The sequence below is a fragment of the Budorcas taxicolor genome, chromosome 21, assembly GCF_023091745.1.
Source record: "Budorcas taxicolor isolate Tak-1 chromosome 21, Takin1.1, whole genome shotgun sequence".
NCBI lineage: Eukaryota > Metazoa > Chordata > Mammalia > Artiodactyla > Bovidae > Budorcas > Budorcas taxicolor.
In genome coordinates this window covers 12,238,322-12,256,456 of record NC_068930.1, presented here as the reverse complement: position 1 = coordinate 12,256,456, position 18,135 = coordinate 12,238,322, and the positions used below count along the sequence as shown (strand labels likewise).

Here is an 18,135-nt window from a genome sequence, read left to right as displayed (position 1 = left end):
AAGTCTGACACTGTTTCCACTGTTTCCCCATTTGCAATGAAGTGATGGGACCAGATGCCATGATCTTCGTTTTCTGAATGTTGAGCTTTAAGCCAACTTTTTCGCTCTCCTCTTTTACTTTCATCAAGAGGCTTTTTAGCTCCTCTTCACTTTCTGCCATAAGGGTGGTGTCATCTGCATATCTGAGGTTATTGATATTTCTCCCGGCAATCTTGATTCCAGCTTGTGTTTCTTCCAGTTCAGCGTTTCTCATGATGTACTCTGCATATAAGTTAAATAAGCAGGGTGAGAATATACAGCCTTGACGTACTCCTTTTCCTATTTGGAACCAGTCTGTTGTTCCATGTCCAGTTCTAACTTTTGCTTCCTGACCTGCATATAAGCCTCTTATCCTTCTTCATCAGAGGGCAGACAGACTGAAAACCACAATCAGAGAAAACTAACCAATCTGATCATATGGACCACAGCCTTGTCCAACTCAGTGAAACAATGAGCGATGCCTTGTAGGGCCACCCAAGACAGATGGGTTATGGTGGAGAGTTCTGACAAAATGTGGTCCACTGGAGAAGGGAATGGCAAACCACTTCAGTATTCTTGCCTTGAGAACCCCATGAACAGTATGAAAAAGCAAAAAGATAGGACACTGAAAGATGAACTCTCCAGGTCGGTAGGTGCCCAATATGCTACTTGAGATCAGTGCAGAAATAACTGAAGAAAGAAAGAAGAGACAGAGCCAAAGCAAAAACAAAACCCAGTTGTGGATGTGACTGGTGATGGAAGTCAAGTCCGATGCTGTAAAGAGCAATATTGCATAGGAACCTGGAAGGTTAGGTCCATGAATCAAAGCAAATTGAAAGTGGTCAAACAGGAGATGGCAAGCGTGAACATCAACATTTTAGGAATCAGTGAATTAAAATGGACTGGAAAGAGTGAATTTAACTCAGATGACCTTTAAATCTACTACCTTGGCCAAGAATCCCTTAGAAGGAATAGTGTAGCCATCATTGTCAACAGAAGAGTCCAAAATACAGTACTTGGATACAATCTCAAAAATGACACAATGATCTCTATTCATTTCCAAGGCAAACCATTCAGTATCACGGTAATCCAAGCCTGTGCTCCAACCAGTAAAGCTGAAGAAACTGCAGTTGAACAGCTCTATGAAGACCTACAAGACTTTCTAGAGCTAACACCCAAAAAAGATTCCTTTTCATTATAGGGTACTGGAATGCAAAAGTAGGAAGTCAAGAGATACCTGGAGTAACAGGCAAATTTGGCCTTGGAGTACAGAATGAAGCAGGGCAAAGGTTAATAGAGCTTTGCCAAGAGAACACACTGGTCATAGCAAACACTCTATTCCAACAACACAAGAGAAGACTACACATGGATATCACCAGACGGTCAATACCAAAATCAGATTGATTATTTTTTTGCAGCCAAAGATGAAGAACCTCTATACAGTCAGGAAAAACACCAGGAGCTGACTGTGGCTCAGATCATGAACTCCTTATCGTCAAATTCAGACTTTAATTGAAGAAAGAAGGGAAAATCACTAGACATTCAGGTATGATCTAAATTAAATCCCCTGTGATTATACAGTAGAAGTGACAAATAGATTAAAGGGATTAAGTCTGATAAAGTGCCCGAAGAACTATGGATGGAGGTTCATGACATTGTATAGGAGGCAGTGATCAAGATCATCCCCAAGAAAAACAATGTAAAAGAGGCAAAATGGTTGTCTGAGGAGGTCTTACAAATAACTGTGAAAAGAACAAAAGCAAAACACAAAGGAGAAAAGGAAAGATATACCACTTTGAATGCAGAGTTCCAAAGAACAGCAAGGAGAGATAAGAAAGCCTTCCGCAGTGATCAATGCAAAGAAATAGAGGAAAACAACAGAATGGGAAAGACTAGAGATCTCTTCAAGAAAATTAGAGATACCAAGGGAACATTTCCTGCAAAGATGGGCTCGATAAAGGACAAAAATGGTCTGGACCTAACAGAAGCAGAAGATATTAAGAAGAGGTGGCAAGAATACACAGAAGAAATATACAAAAAGATCTTCATGACCAAGATAATCATGATGGTGTGATCACTCACCTAGAGCCAGACATCCTGGAATGTGAAGTCAAATGGGTCTTAGGTAGCATCACTATGAACAAAGCTAGTGGAGGTGATGGAATTCCAGTTGAGCTAAAAGATAAAGCTGTGAAAGTGCTGCACTCAATATGCCAGCACATTTGGAAAACTCAGCAGTGGCCACAAGACTGGAAAAGGTCAGTTTTCATTCCAATCTCAAAGAAAGGCAATGCCAAAGAATGCTGAAACTACCGCACAATTGCACTCATCTCACATGCTAGTAAAGTAATGCTCAAAATTCTCCAAGCCAGGCTTCAGCAATACGTGAACTGTGAACTTCCCGATGTTCAAGCTGAATTTAGAAAAGGCAGGGGAACCAGAGATCAAATTGCCAACATCTGCTGGATCATGGAAAAAGTAAGAGAGCTCCAGAAAAACATCTATTTCTGCTTTATTGACTATGCCAAAGCCTTTCACTGTGTGGATCACAACAAACTGAGGAAAATTCTGAAAGAGATGGGAATAACAGACCACCTGACCTGCCTCTTGAGAAATCTGTATGCAGGTCAGGGAAGCAATAGTGAGAACTGGACATGGAACAACAGACTGGTTCCAAATAGGAAAAGTAATATGCCAAGGATGTATATTGTCCCCCTGCTTTTTTAACTTCTATGCAGAGTACATCACGAGAAATGCCAGGCTGGATGAAGCACAAGCTGAAATCAAGATTGAAGGGAGAAATATCAATAACCTTAGATACACAGATAACACCACCCTTATGGCAGAAAGTGAAGAAGAACTAAAGAGCCTCTTGATGAAAGTGAAAGAGGAAAGTGAAAAAAATTGCTTAAAGCTCAACATTCAGAAAAGTAAGATCATGTCATCTGGTCCCATCACTTCATTGCAAATAGATGGGGAAACAGTGGAAACAGTGACAGACTTTATTTTCTTGGGCTTCAAAATCACTGCAGATGGTGACTGCAGCCATGAAATTAAAAGATATTTGCTCCTTGGAAGAAAAGTTATGACTAACTTAGACAGCATATTAAAAAGTAGAGACAGTTCTTTGCCAACAAAGGTCTATCTAGTCAAAGCTATGGTTTTTCCAGTAGTCATGTATGGATGTGAGAGTTGGATCATAAAGGAAGTTGAGTGCCAAAGAATTGATACTTTTGAACTGTGGTGTTGGAGAAAACTCTTGAGAGTCCCTTGGACTGCAAGGAGATCCAACCAGTCCTTCCTAAAGGAAATCAGTCCTGAATATTCATTGGAAGGACTGATGCTAAATCTGAAACTCCAATACTTTGGCTACCTGATGCGAAGAGTTGACTCCTTGGAAAAGACCCTGCTGCTGGGAAAGATTGAATGCAGGAGGAAAAGGGGATGACAGAGGATGAGATGGTTGGATGGCATCACCGACTCAATGGACATGAGTTTGAGTAAATTCTGGTAGTTGGTGATGTACAGGGAAGCCTGGCATGCTGCAGTCTATCGGGTCACAAATAGTCAGCCTGAGTGAGTAGACTGAACCAAACTTAAAAATTCCAAAGGATTTAAAAAGATACGTTAGAAAATATTTGAAGAGGGAAAAGGTAAACACAATATACCAAAATTGATGGAATGCACCTGAAGAAGTGCTTATAGGAAAACATATAGATATAAAACACCTTTTTTTTTAAAAGAAGAAATATTTCAGATTGTTAGGCAGAATAATGACCCTCTTCCATGATGCCCACATGTTAATCCCTGGAATCTGTATGTATGTTATTAATATTTCTTATACTTCCTGGAAAAAGGGAATTAAATGTAAAGAGAGGTTTACTGATTAGGTTTACTAATCAGCTGATCATAAAGTACAGAGATTATTCTGAATTATATGGGTATGTAAGTACACAGATCTTTAAAAGCGGAATTGATAAACACAAGAGGGAAGTATTGAATCAGAGGGAGTCTTGAAGATGCGTTGGTGCTGGTTTAAAGGTAACCACGAACTAAGGAATGCAGGAAGCTTCTAGAAACCAGATATGGCAAGGAAATATATTCCCCCTCCCCCCACCCCCCACCCACCCCCGCCACCCCACCAAGAACCTCTAGAAAGAACTCAGCCCTGCTAAGATCTTGATTTGACTTCAGTTGGACAAATACTAACCTAAAACTACAGAGCTGTGGGTGAATAAATTTGTGTTATGTAAGCTGCTAAAGTGAAATAGCCTTTGGACTCAAGGTTGCTGATTTGTGTATTAGATTAATTCTGTTTAAGCTGCTTTAAACTGCTGAATGAGTGCTAACTTATTAGAGCAACAACTGGAATCTAATACACCAATCAGCAACCCTGTATCTGAAGACTAGTAAGTTACATGCAAAGCAAGCAGAAGGAAAGAAATAATAAGAAAGTAAATTAATAAAATGGAGAATAGAACAAAAGGTGCCTTTTGGGGAAACATTTTTAAAATTCACTAACTCTTATCTAGACTAATCAAGAAAAGAAGATGAGAATATTCAAAGTACTATAATCAGTAATAAAATATGAACATCCCTACTGACTTTATAGAAATAAAATGAATAAGAGAATATTATAATAAAATGGTGTACATAATACATAAACTGTATTAAATAAATAAACCTGTAATAGGACCCAAATTACCCAATTACTCAGGAAAAAATACATGAGATGAGTAGACCTTTAAAAAGAAGAGAGAAGAAAGACATTATTTAAGAATTTCCTGCAAATAAAAGCCCAGCGGCAGATAGATTCGCTGGTAAATTCTACCAAATATTTAGGATTTAATACTAGTTTTTACAGACTCTTTTGAAAATAGAAGAGGAGGAATTATTTTCTAACTCATTCAATGAGAACAGTACTACCTTAATACCAAAACCAGATAAAGATAACACATACAGAAAATAAAATTACAAACCAGTATCCCCTACACAAAATCTTTAACAACAACAACAGAAAACTAGTGAACAGAATACAGCAATATTAAAAGAAAAAATCATAGCAATAAGCAAGTAGATTTTACCCCAGATGCAAGATTAGTTTAATATCAAAAGTTAATCAATATAATACACTGTATTAATAAAGGACAAAGCTGTATGCAGGAAAAACTAAGAACTGAAGGGATTCCTTGAGGAAAAAAGACTTTTCAACTCATTCTTCTGAGAAAATTGACCAAAGAGAAAAACAGAAAGGAAAAAAACCACTGGAGGGTGTTGCTAAGTCCTTCTCCAGATCTTCCCAGCTCGGGGTCGAATCTGCATTTCTTGTATCTGCGGCAATGGCAGGCAGATTCTTTACACTGTGGAACATGGGGAATCCAGAGTTATCTTGCTGCTGCTGCTGCTAAGTCGCTTCAGTCATGTCTTACTCTGTGCGGCCCCATAGACGCCAGCCCATTAGGCTCCCCCGTCCCTGGGATTCTCCAGGCAAGAACACTGGAGTGGGTTGCCAAGTTATCTTACACACACCTAAAAAAATGGTCCCCATTAAGTTATGGTACAACTTCAGTTGTAGGCTGCATTATAATGTGAAAAAACGCAAATTGTCCTATTGATGAGACTTTCATCTATTTTGCACCCCCTCCCAAAATAAATTTTTTGCCACCATTTCAAATGCACATCATTTAGAGACCATGGTTACTACTGGCTTCAAATGAGTCAAACCGACAAGTTTCCATTTATAAAAAAAGATTACATTTGATATCTTTATAATGGGAAGGAATGTATTAACCTACAGTTTCTTTAACAGAAAATTGTCCTCTTCATCCATCCTTCAATCATTGTAATACTATAAGGATAGGATTTTCAATGTTACAAAAGTGATTCATTCAGTTGAATATATTCAATTGTTATTGGTGATAAAATTATTATTTAATTACTGTCAACTCTGCTCCAGATATTACTAGTAGGAATAGAACACTGACAGTAGAATGTAATTTGTTAATCAATTTCATAGTACTGCTCAGCTAAGCATAAATTTACCAATTAAAGTAAATTAAATAACTAAACCTGGAAGGGTATATTTGTACCATTAGTATTTTCACCTTATATAATCACAATATTCATGGCCAGCTAAAAAAACTTTTTCTAGAAGAATGAACAAAGCTTGTTCAGTGCAGAATAATTAGATTTGTATCAGTAACATCTCTGAACAGCTATTGACTTCCTCCCTCTCACCCTGCAACCATCCTATATTCTCTTTATCTCTCACTTTTTTCCCATTCTTTCTTCATCCTGCTATCTCTTGCTTTCCCTTCATTCTTTCCTTTTTTTCCTTTTTTCTTTTGCCTGAAGAAATCGTTTGCTAATCTTCCTTGATACTTTTTCTTTTGATATTCCTTAATATAATTATGACTTTCCCAGGTGAGGCAGTGATAAAGAATCCGCCTGCCAGTGCAGGAGACATGGGTTCAATCTCTGAGTCGGGAAGATTCCCTGGAGAAAGAAATGGCAGCCCACTCCAGTATTCTTATCTGGGAAATTCTATGGAAAGAGGATCCTGGTGGGTTACAGTCCATGGGGTTCCAAAGAGTAGGACACAATTGAGCCCAAGCACAATATAATTATAATTTAAAAGCTTCACTTTTCCTCACAATTTAAAGGGAAAAATAACAAGTACTGATTAATTTTTAATCCTATATTCAAAATAGTTTGCTCTTGTTGTGATAGTGAGGAAACAAATTTATTAATATCTTTGCTTTTGGGGGCACTCACTATGAAGAAAAGACTGAGAAATTTACATATTGCATATTTTGTGGTCACTACGATATGTCCAACTCTTTGGGACCCCATGGACTGCAGCACTCCAGGCTCCTCTGTTTTTCACTATCTCCCAGAGTTTGCTCAAATTCACGTCCCTTGAGTCAATGATATTCCCCGAAGTTTTATCCTCTGCTACCCTCTTCTCCTTTTGTCTTCAATATTTCCTAGCACTGGTTTCTTTTCCAATGAGTTGGTTCTTCATATCAGCTGGCCAAAGTGTTGGAGCTTCACCTTCAGAATCAGTCCTTTAAATATTCAGTGTTGATTTTCCTTAGGATTGCATGGTTTGATTTCCTTGTAGTTCAAGGAGACTTGTTTAAATATCCACTTTTAAGTATGGTAGTATGGATTTAAGACTGCAAATTAATGCTATGCTGCACTTAGTAACTCAGTCATGTCTGACTCTGTGACCCCAGGGACTCTAGCTCACCGGCTTCCTCTGTCCATGGGTATTGTCCAGGCAAGAATTGGTTGCCATGCCCTCCTCCAGGGGATCTTCCCAACCCAGGGACTGAACCCAGGTCTCCAGCATTTCAGGCTGATTTTTTACCATCTGAGTCACCAGGGAAGCCCAACTCATTGTAAATTAATAACATTCAGTATAACAGTTGATGAATTAAACAAGCCCACGTGGAAGGAAAGGATGCAACAAGGGCCTATGACGGTCCCAGGAACTCCTTTCCTTCCTGTTTGGGTCTCCTTGGGGCAGAATCTACAGGTGATAAGAGAGATCTGATGAGGACCAGTAGGAGTTCCTGCTACAAGTATATGGAATAACTTCAGGGCCAATGGTTTGAGTGCATCAGTTGAGATAGAATGTCTTAACACTACATCTTAGATTTCCCGGGGGAAAGAAATAATCTGAAAGATGATCAACCCACATGCCATAGTGCATGTTCAAAACCCAATTTAAACCATAGCAGCAGGTTAACACTATTTCCCCAAATATATAAATTGTAGAGTCTTCTAAAGCAGCTCCTGCTCTGATTATAAGAGACAAAGGAAGGCAAAGTAAATAAGCTCATATCATTAAATTAAATCTCATGCCTCTCTTGGACTCAAAGTTCTCCCTATGCGAGCTATTTTCTCCAAGAGAATTGAAAGGAAGACTGAGCAGTATCTTAGGCGAGTAACAGATGGTTAGGTCCGTGAGTGAAATGCCACTCCAGATAGAACAGCAATGTGCAGCTGGAGCGCAAAGGACTTGACTCACGTGACTCCCTTCTTCACACAGGATTTCAGAATGAGTCAACACTTGGGGTGCCTAATACGGTATCATGGGTTGCTGCTGTAAGTTTGGGGAGATAATTTGTGGCCTCATATTTTATAAACTGAAATACTTCCCTTTCACTGGAAACTGCTTCTTGTGGCCCAGCTGGAATAGAAACTTTCCAGAGAAAGGGAGAGAGAGAGAGGACAAGCAAGCACAATATATTAGCAGAGCAAAGGGAGGAAGGAGGAGAAGTAGGAAGGATTAGAGAACGACTTCTTTTTTCTCTTGTGGAAGTATCGGTTTTCTCTGACCCAAAGGAGAGTGCTTTGTCATTGTTTTCTTTATAACACTGATGAATTTCTTTTTGAGTGGGTATTGGGCTTTATTTAGACACGACAGGAACAGAGATTTATAGGCAGTCCGCTCAGAGGCTGTCTGAAAGGCCCCACAATGCTTCAGGGCACAGCTGTGATTTCAGCGTTCACTTCTGGTAAATAACCAACAGTTTCATACACTCCACCCCTTCATCCTGATTAGAGAGCTCTCCTTGAAAAATGAAGTATACTTGATGAAATTCAAAGCAAAGGCAGAAGAGAGGATGGGAGGTAGGTTTTTGTGGAGTTTTTTTTTTGTTGTTGTTGTTTTGTTTTCATTTCAACTTACACATTCTTAGAAAAAACTGTGGTATTCAGCCTGTCCTTGTGTTTTTTATAGAGAAAGGCAATTTTGTGGATGACAAATTGTATTCTAAATACCACTAGACTTCTCTGTACAATCTGATAGTTCTAAAATTATCTCTCTCTCTCTCTGTATATACACATAAAATAAATGTTTCTTAGTGAAAGCAAAAAAGTGAAGGTAAGGACCTGGACACAAACTAATTACTATAAACATAAACCATAAACATATCACTGGATACCACCCCTTCTCTTATTCTCTCTCGTGTGGTATGTACAATCAGTTATAGATTGTTTTAACTCAAAACTCATTGAAAGTTTTTATAATGTTTTTATAAATCCTTGTTTAATAACTGTACCATAATTTTCAAAACCGTTTGATTTCAGATTGCCTATGTTTTCAATTTTTCACAATTTTGCATAGCACAAAAATTATATTTTGCACACAATATTTTTTCTTCTATTCCCTTAGTATTCCAAAAGGTATCCTAACTTGGTATGAACATTTTTAAGAACTTTTGGCTCATATTGGCAATGGCTTTTCAAAAGATTGGATCCATTTACATTTCTACAATAGCCTCTTTGTGCTATCCTCACTAATAGGTATTATTTTCAGATTTTAATAAAGTATTTCTCCAGTTATTTTTTAATGTTTAAAATTTACTAGGAAGGCTGAACAAACCTATTTTATTACCATTTACCAAATAGTTCACCTGAAAATGTCTTAGTGAAATCTTAATGTTTCTATCTATCAGTTCAGTTCAGTTCAGTTCAGTTGCTCAGTCGTGTCCGACTCTTTGTGACCCCATGAATGGCAGCACACCAGGCTTCTCTGTCCATCACCAACTCCCGGAGTTCACTCAGACTTGTGTCCATTGAGTCAGTGATGCCATCCAGCCATCTCATCCTCGGTCATCCCCTTCTCCTCCTGCCCCCAATCCTTCCCAGCATCAGAGTCTTTTCCAATGAGTCAACTCTTAGCATGAGGTGGCCATAGTACTGGAGCTTCAGCTTTAGCATCATTTCTTCCAAAGAAATCCCAGGGTTGATCTCCTTCAGAATGGACTGGTTGGATCTCACTGCAGTCCAAGGGACTCTCAAGAGTCTTCTCCAACACCACAGTTCAAAAGCATCAATTCTTCGGTGCTCAGCCTTCTTCACAGTCCATTTTACATATTAGAGATGCCATCACAGTACATTCAAATATTTACTTCCCAGATTTCCTTTGCTTTGAAGTTTTGACTATTTTAGAGATTTTGTTTATTTCCACCTATACAAAGTGTCAGATAAGGCTCAGTAGCATATTTTTAAAATGTTATGAGTTCTTGCCTTCAACAAAGGGGAGGCAAAAAAGAGTTAAAATTCTGACAATACAAAAGAATAAAACAACTGGATGACTTCTCTATGTGGGTGAAAGAATAAACTCCAGCAAAGCAGTAACTTCAAACCCAAACTGTAATCTTCAGGCCCTACAATATGTCTTTGGGTTCCATGGGTCCAGCTTATCAACAGGCTAAGTTCAAATAATAGCTAACATTTCTAAGGTATTGCAGAGTTCGACAATTTTCTCTTGGTCTCCTTGGTGGGAAACAGGGAAAGAAAGGTTGCATCTGTCCCATCTGGGGCTGAATAGATGTGAGAGAAAAGAGTGGGCAGGATAGCGTCTCCAGAGGGGAAGAACCCATACCACGGCCTCCAAAGGCACATTCCTTCCCTTTACCTGCGCTTGTCATGAGCCATCTCGTCACTAGCAGCGGCCCAGCTCAGCTGGTGAGGACAGGCAGACACTGGTGAACCATGCTAAGTGGGGGCACGTTTCCACTGTGCTCACTCAGATGCTGGCACATTTACCTTGTCTAGGAACCTGCATGTAGCGGAAACAATGCCCAGAGTTCAGAACAATCTCCCACAAACATCAGGGCTATCTGAGAAGGAATTATTTTTTAATTCATTTCTATGAAAGTAAATATCTACAATTTAGATCATAAAAATGGAAAGAGCTGCAACATGCCTTAAGTGGGTCGGCTACACTCATATAGGTGTTTGGAATTAAAGGGAAGAATTCTAACCCTCTGAACCTTCCAGAGTCTTTTGCTCATTTGGCAAATATGGGTCAATGCTTACTTTGTGCCATGCACTGTACTTGGTTCTAAGGCTGTAAGAATAAAGACACCTCTAGTCCTGACTTCTCTTTGTTCATCAGTGGTAATGACAGATGCAGGACTCATCATAAATTTCCATAAACTAGTTTCTTGAATATTCTCTCTTCCAAATGTCCAAGATTCTTCTCTTTATATTAGATGTGATTATTTAGTAGAAAAATAATTTGAAATTCATGAAACTCTTTTGGGAGCATCTTATGAAATTGATTTTAAGCATGCATATCTGAAAAGAAATGTCTGCTATTTTGTCAACATTGGCATTAATGCCATCAATGCCCACCAAACCAACTTTATTTTCTCAGTAGATCACTTTCTATATCCTGGTCTCTATCTACATCTGTAGACACAAACCACTGAGCTATGCATTTATGACAAAGATGGTCTGATTTAGTCTGAACAAGAAGGACCCTAGCCAACAGTTAAATATGCATTTAATGTGTTCTGGACTTCTAGCCTGATTGATATTTGGCTTTCAGAGTGCTTTCCAATAGCAGGATTTTGTTGATAGGATTTCCATCAGGCTCTATTTATTTTCTCTTTCATAACAATATACAAGGTAGATTTAACTCCTGGTTAAGAGTTTGAAGAAGTTAAGGAAATTCTTGATTTGTCATAGAAAAAAAAGTCTACTGATTGTTTAAATACTAAGTTTAGCATGATGTTTATTTCAAATCTATTAATTTCTAAATACTAATATAAGTTAGCTCATTAGTTAAGAACAAGAGTTTTGGAATATGGCAGACATTGGTTCACATCTTGACATCTACTGGGGACTAGTTTGGGTTTCAAACTCCTTGATTTGGATGCTATCTCCTCTCTGGCATGAGTCCTCTTAGGGATTCTTTCTGTACTCTCATCTTGCCAACTTTCTGAATCCAAACCTTTGATTTACCCCTGACCTCAAACCCACTGGAGCCCAATGCCCAATGAAGTGCTTCTTACTGCTGGATGCAAGCCTGGTCAAAACCCATTGGAGGTCTGTTCCCACTGAACTGTTTGCTCCTACGGAATGCAAGCCTGGTTAACTTTGCCCTTCTCCTGCTTGGGTATGATCTAAATTTTGCGCATAAAATCAGTCGGTACTTTTTCAGTTTTGACTGACTCTCTTCTTTGTAGGCTAGAGCCTTCTTTTTGAGTATGTTATTCCATGGGAATGTGTCTAGGTGGATAAATCACTGGATTTTTGTTTCCAAAGTTTAAGAATAAATATATGTGCTTTGCTCAATGGATGCAATGCTGTGGAACTACTGATTTTTCAGAGGACTTTTAAAGTGAAAGCAATGGATTGTGGCTAAGGAAACTAATTTAGGAGCAAAAAAAAAAAAAAAAAAAAAAAAAACCTAGGTCTAACAGCTACCTTAGATGGTAAAGGATACACCTGTAATGTGGGAAATTCAGGTTCGATTCCTGTGTCATGACGATCCCTTCGGGAAGGGAATGGCTACCCACTCCAGTATTCTTGCCTGGAGAGTTCCATGGACAGAGGAGCCTGGCAGGCTCCGTGGGATCACATAGAATCAGACACCACTGAGCGACTAGTACTTTAAATTTCACAACAGCTGCCTCCACTGCAAATTTAGCACAGAGCAGTGCAAGTTACTAATATCCATTATATCTAAAGTCTCCTACTGACAGAAAATAAAAATGCTAAATAAAGTGCAGGTGGCAAGAAAAAACTAAATATTCACTGAAAGAATGAATGAATGACAGAAACAGGAGGGGAGATGGTACAATTTACTATTCTTCTTACTCTGAATTCTTTCTTGGGTCATATTCATCTTTCTATTCATGGGTAGTTTCATGGCTTCTCCTCTTTAACTTCAAAAATACATCATCCACCCACATCCAGAGAATCCCCTATCAAAAAAACTATAAAGTTCTTAAAAGAAAAGATTCAAGTTAATTTTTTCCCTTCTATCTTTACTACTGAATTTTCTTTAAAAATGTGAGAGGAAGAATTTTTTTAAGTACATAAAATATTTTCCTTCATTCTTTCTTTTGAGTTGTCTAAGAGGGCCATAAATGTACTTACTCAAAGTCATGTAACTTGGGGATGAGTAGGAGAGAGTGATAAAGCAACTCCGCTTTTGATTGCTTGACAGCTAGTGTTAAATGCTGTCTCTGGTGATGGCGGAGACTTTACGATAAGTCTGCTGCTGTGGAAAGGGTCAGATAAAATGGGGCTCATGCTTGAAGGACATAGTGAATGGCCAGACTGAGAATTGAGAAGAGCTGGGTCTTTCCAAACAATTTGAGAGTGTCTCAGGAGCTTTTGAGAGCTTTTTCTACCACGGAGCTCTTGGGCAGAGCACTTTATCCAATTGGCAGGTCAGTTTCCATACACTGCTGTCACTTTTCAGCTCACAGAATTGCGTCCTGCTAGTGAAGCCAGTTTTTTATCTTAACTTTGCTATCACAATATTGTGACTCTGCTAATGTCTAGATGGAAGTATATGGACTGAAACATCAGAGTCTTTTTCCTTCTGGATTTGTATCACAAAGGTTGATTTAGATACCATTATATCAGTTATGTTTTGCTGTATAATAAACCACCTCAAAATTTAGTGGATTAAAAAATATTTTTCTCACAAATATCCAAGGGAGGAGGAAGGCTTGGCATGAAGGGGGCATGCCTTATCCCTGCTCCACTCAATATTAGTTGGGTTGGCTCACTAGGGCTGAGAGGATCCATGTTTAGGATGAGTCCCACACATGACTGGCAAGTTGATTCCGGCTGTCAGATAAGAACTCGGCCACGACTGCGGTTCTTCTCTATGTGGACTTCCCCATGGGCTTCCCCACAGTGTGGCAGCTATGTTCCAAGAACAAGTGTTCTAAAAGAGCAAGGCAGAAGTGAAAGACATGTATGACCCTGCCTCAAAAGTGAAAAGAAAGTCCAAGAAATTGTCGCTCGGTGGTATCTGACTCTGCGATCCCATGGACTGTAGCCACCAGGCTTCTCTGTCCATGGAATTCTCCAGGTAAGAATACTGGAGTGGGTTGCCATTCCCTTCTCCAGGGGATCTTCCTGACCCAGGGATCAAACCTAGGTCTCCTGCATTGCAGGCAGATTCTTTACCGTCTGAGCCACTATTACACCTGAGCAGAAGTCATATCAGTTCAGTTCAGTTCATTTCAGTCGCTCAGTCATGTCCGACTCTTTGCAACCCCATGAATCGCAGCACGCCAGGCCTCCCTGTCCATCACCTACTCCCGGAGTTCACCCAAACTCACATCCATTGAGTCGGTGATGCCCTCCAGCCATCTCAACCTCTGTCATCCCCTTCTCCTCCTGCCTCCAATCCCCCCAGCATCAGAGTCTTTTTGAGTCAACTCTTTGCATGAGGTGGCCAAAGTATTGGGATATATAACTATCTATAATAAGATAAATTATACACATCAGTGGGATGTGTATATAAAGCGTTACTAAACCAAATGTGAACAGAGATGGCTGATTATAACATATTATCACCCTAGCGGCTTCTCATATCACTTTTTCTTCCTGTTTACTAAGGTTAATTATAGCCCTTTCTTGTGAGGTGCTGTAGCAGGTTTTTTAAGGGAAGCATGTCTATAATACCCCCACCTTTCCTGGATGAACACAATGTTAATATGATATATCCTCAGAGCCCTGCAACATAAATTGGAACTGAAGTGCCAGGAAGTATGAAAAATGGCAGAGTGACAATATACTGTGTCAGTGCTTACAATCATAGGCTTTTAATATCCGGATCATTGAACTACTATATACATGATGTATAGTATCAGTCTGGGAACAACGTGTCTCTGTTGGCTGGAAGGCCATCCTGCTTCCTTAGACTTCTCAGTCTAAAGCATCAAAGGGAACACTCTCAGGTTGTCCCAGGGCCTTGGATCTGTGTGTGGGATCAATTCCCATTATGATGCTGCAAAACCACAAGGATCTCAGCAGTATTTTGTTTAGTCATCCCAAATGTTGCTTTGAAGAAATGCTCTAAAACCAACATTTAAGAAAATTCTTCATTTACATTAGCAAAGCTATCTCAAATGACTGTTCTTGTTCAGAAAATACCTACAAGTGTGAAACCAGATGTTTCACAGTTTAATTTTTGTTTCTGAAGTTAGAGAATAGTATCTTAAAATTTCTCCCTTCACCTTTTTATCTTAAAACCAAGCTTACAATTACAATCGTGAATTTTCCTAAAAATGTAAAATATATTGTTGAATTTTAATCTTTCCATTCAATTGGAAAAAAAAGAGCAGAAAAGGCTGAAGAAAAATTGTAAATTAAAACACTGACCAAACAACCCAACGCCAAATGCAAGCAAACAGACAGACACATACACAAGGCTGGTTTGGCTAACTGGATTTAATTTGTGTATTCTCCACATTTCATGGGTTTCCTAGATGTGCTGGTGGCAAAGAACCTGCCTGCCAATGCAGGAGTTGTAAAAGAAACGGGTTTGATCCCTGAGTCGGGAAGATCCCCTGGAGAAGGGCATGGCAACCCACTCCGGTATTCTTGCCTGGAAAATCCCGCGGACAGAGGAGCCTGGCGAGCTACTGTCCCTAGGGTCGTACAGAGCTGGACAGGATTGAAATGACGTAGCATGCATGCACGCACGTTTCATGAGTACAGTAGGGTTTGGAGTGTGTTATACTTCAGCTTCGGATCAAATATGCATTCGGTTCTGAGGTTCCTCTTGCTTAAATCTGTACATTCCTTAGCATTTGACCCTTAACTCTCCACCATCGTAAGGGTAGATTGCGTCATTTAGCTATCATCATAGACAAGAAGACACAAATGCGAGTTAATAACCATCAAAGGTGTCTATTTCCTTTTCCTATAAATCAGAGCATGCTTCCCTACTGAATTTTGCAAGAAGGAAAACAGACTCCCTCCTGCCGATGTGAGCAAGTAAAGCTAAATCTCCCTCAAGATTCGTTTTGGCTTCTTGCAGCTGTATGTTAGTACCTTTTTATATGCAATTTTACTTCATTTAGTCTTTAAGGTTGTGCCTGAGGTTAGTTTAAAAGGTTAGTTAAATGTTAATGGATGTTAATGCTGCAATTAAATTGTTAAATCAATTGAAAACTGGGGCTCCATTTCTATCTGCGTTAGTGCCGGCCTGAGCTGCATTGGCGTATAAATTAAAAGCTGTAAATCTAGCGAAGTCTAATTAGAGACCAAATTTCTCATTTATCTTATTTTCACAGGACTGTAAGCACTGATAGATAATCAACGAAGGGCTAAAACTTTTTAACATTAAAAAACTATTTTATCTATTTCAGGATTCAGGTGACTGATTATAATTCAGATCCAATTACTGTAAAAGGTCATATGTGAAATGAAGTTCTTTCAGACACTCTTAAGTTTTCTTTTACAAGTTTGCATACAACCCACTACCATTCCCATCCCCCAAAGCAAATAAAAATACATTATTCAAGACCACCTTTAATGGCATCTTAGAGTAACCTTGGTGCTAAACAGTGTGTTTAATAGACTACTTCATTAACGCAAAGGGGGAAAGATGGATTTGGAAGCCTTGTAGGAGATTCATTAGGGAGCAAAATTAAGCCTTCGTGGATGTCTAAGGTGAGGATTTTTTCACTGTTGCTTCATATTGGCTTTGCTTTACCCAGTGTCTGAGAATACGTGCATATAATCAGTTCAAATGAAAGGATTTGTCAAACTAAATCCTCCTCAGTTCAGTATTGTAGAACTCTGTTAAAATAATTCTGTGTATAATTCAACTTTGGTCCCACTTTAGTTGATCATACTTTAAAAAAAAACATTCTATTCACTATTCACTAACTTATGGCACTTAATAATGAGGTCTAACCATAGCTTTTGATATACGAATGTTGACATGAAGATATGTTAATTTCTACCTAAGTCAGGAGATCAACAATCATCTTCCCAAAGACTAGGAACACACACATAAGTTTTGGTTTGGAAAGCTGCTTTATTATTTAAAATTTTTAATGAAAATTATATTTTCCATGAATGTTAGTTTCTTTAATAAAATCTTCTGCCCAGAGAAAGTACTATTTTAGGAGAAGTTATAAATAGACATTCAACTCACTCACTCAGCTGTAAGAAGGCCTCATTCCTCTAATGAAGACACAAACCATGTCCTTCTTCATTCATATTCTGTAGTTTCAGCCACTGATTAAACCACAAAAGAACATCAGAAAGTGAACTGTTGAGCAGATTGAATGTTCTGAACTTTTAACTTTCTTAATTTTGTCATGAATTCAGATCTACTAAAACTCTTGATTACAGACTCTTGTAGAAAAGATAGGTTGCTTGTCCCCTGAAGCAAAGGAAAAAGATGTTCTATTTTTTCACCCTCAAAGAAACACTGATTTCCTAACAGCATGTTTGTTTCTTACAAGCATTTCAAACTCAGGAACTAACACACACACTAACACCAGGTGAACCAAAATCAGTCTACATTCGTGAATTGCTGAGACTTTGAAAAGGAGGGGTTTACAACATCTTAACCAGAGACTGTGCACATATGATGAAAAGGTATAGATGTATCAAGTACATACCTGCCAAGTACTTTCTTTCTCTCTTTCTTTAATTAGAGAGGAAAAGCAATAGCAAAAGATACAAGGCCGGCTTTTTTAGCAGGGTAGGAGTTATCACTCTACCAGGTAGAAAGAGGCTGGGAAAGTCTTTGAGTAGAAAAAGTAGGATGGGATATTAGATTTTTTTTTTTTTTTCTGATCACTAATCTTCTGGGAACAGGATTTTTTTTTTTTAAATATATTCAAGTGTTGACAGGAAACTATCCACTGAGAATAGACAGACACCTAAGGGCTATTACTTAACGATCTCTGAGAATGATTTGCAGCTGAAGCCTACAATTCTGCTGTTAAAAATAAATTCTTTTGAATTAGATATTTTTACTCAATGCACATGCAAACATCTTTTAAGTTCTACAAGCCACTGTCAGTCACTGATGTGACTTTCACAATGTGAAGCTACTTCGGATCTAGTTCTAGGGCTGGCGAAGGGCATGAGTGAGGCGAATTTTACTGGAGGCTGGCGAGGTGGGAGTCTGAGCAAGAATTCCTCCCCCAGTGGGGAGATGCAGAGACAGTGCTTGGAGGCAAGCTTTGGAGGCAACTAAGTTCAAACCTGGCTAGTTTGCATATGTTCTAGGGCATCAGGCAAGATTCCTAACCTCTCTTTGCTGGCATTTCCTCATCTTTTTCTTGGTCCTTCACCCATATTCCCATGGCTTTGAATGCT

The 18,135-nt window shown here is 38.9% G+C and overlaps 1 long non-coding RNA gene across 2 annotated transcripts in view; it reads left to right on the top strand.

The window, feature by feature from the left end:
* Positions 1-8,531: 8,531 nt before the first annotated feature.
* Positions 8,532-18,135, top strand: part of LOC128066895 (uncharacterized) — a 32,988-nt gene continuing 23,384 nt past the window's right edge. For both annotated transcript variants that reach the window (XR_008201259.1, XR_008201260.1), the window contains exon 1: positions 8,532-8,658. This is a non-coding gene — a long non-coding RNA (uncharacterized LOC128066895). The remainder of the gene's footprint in view (positions 8,659-18,135) is intronic.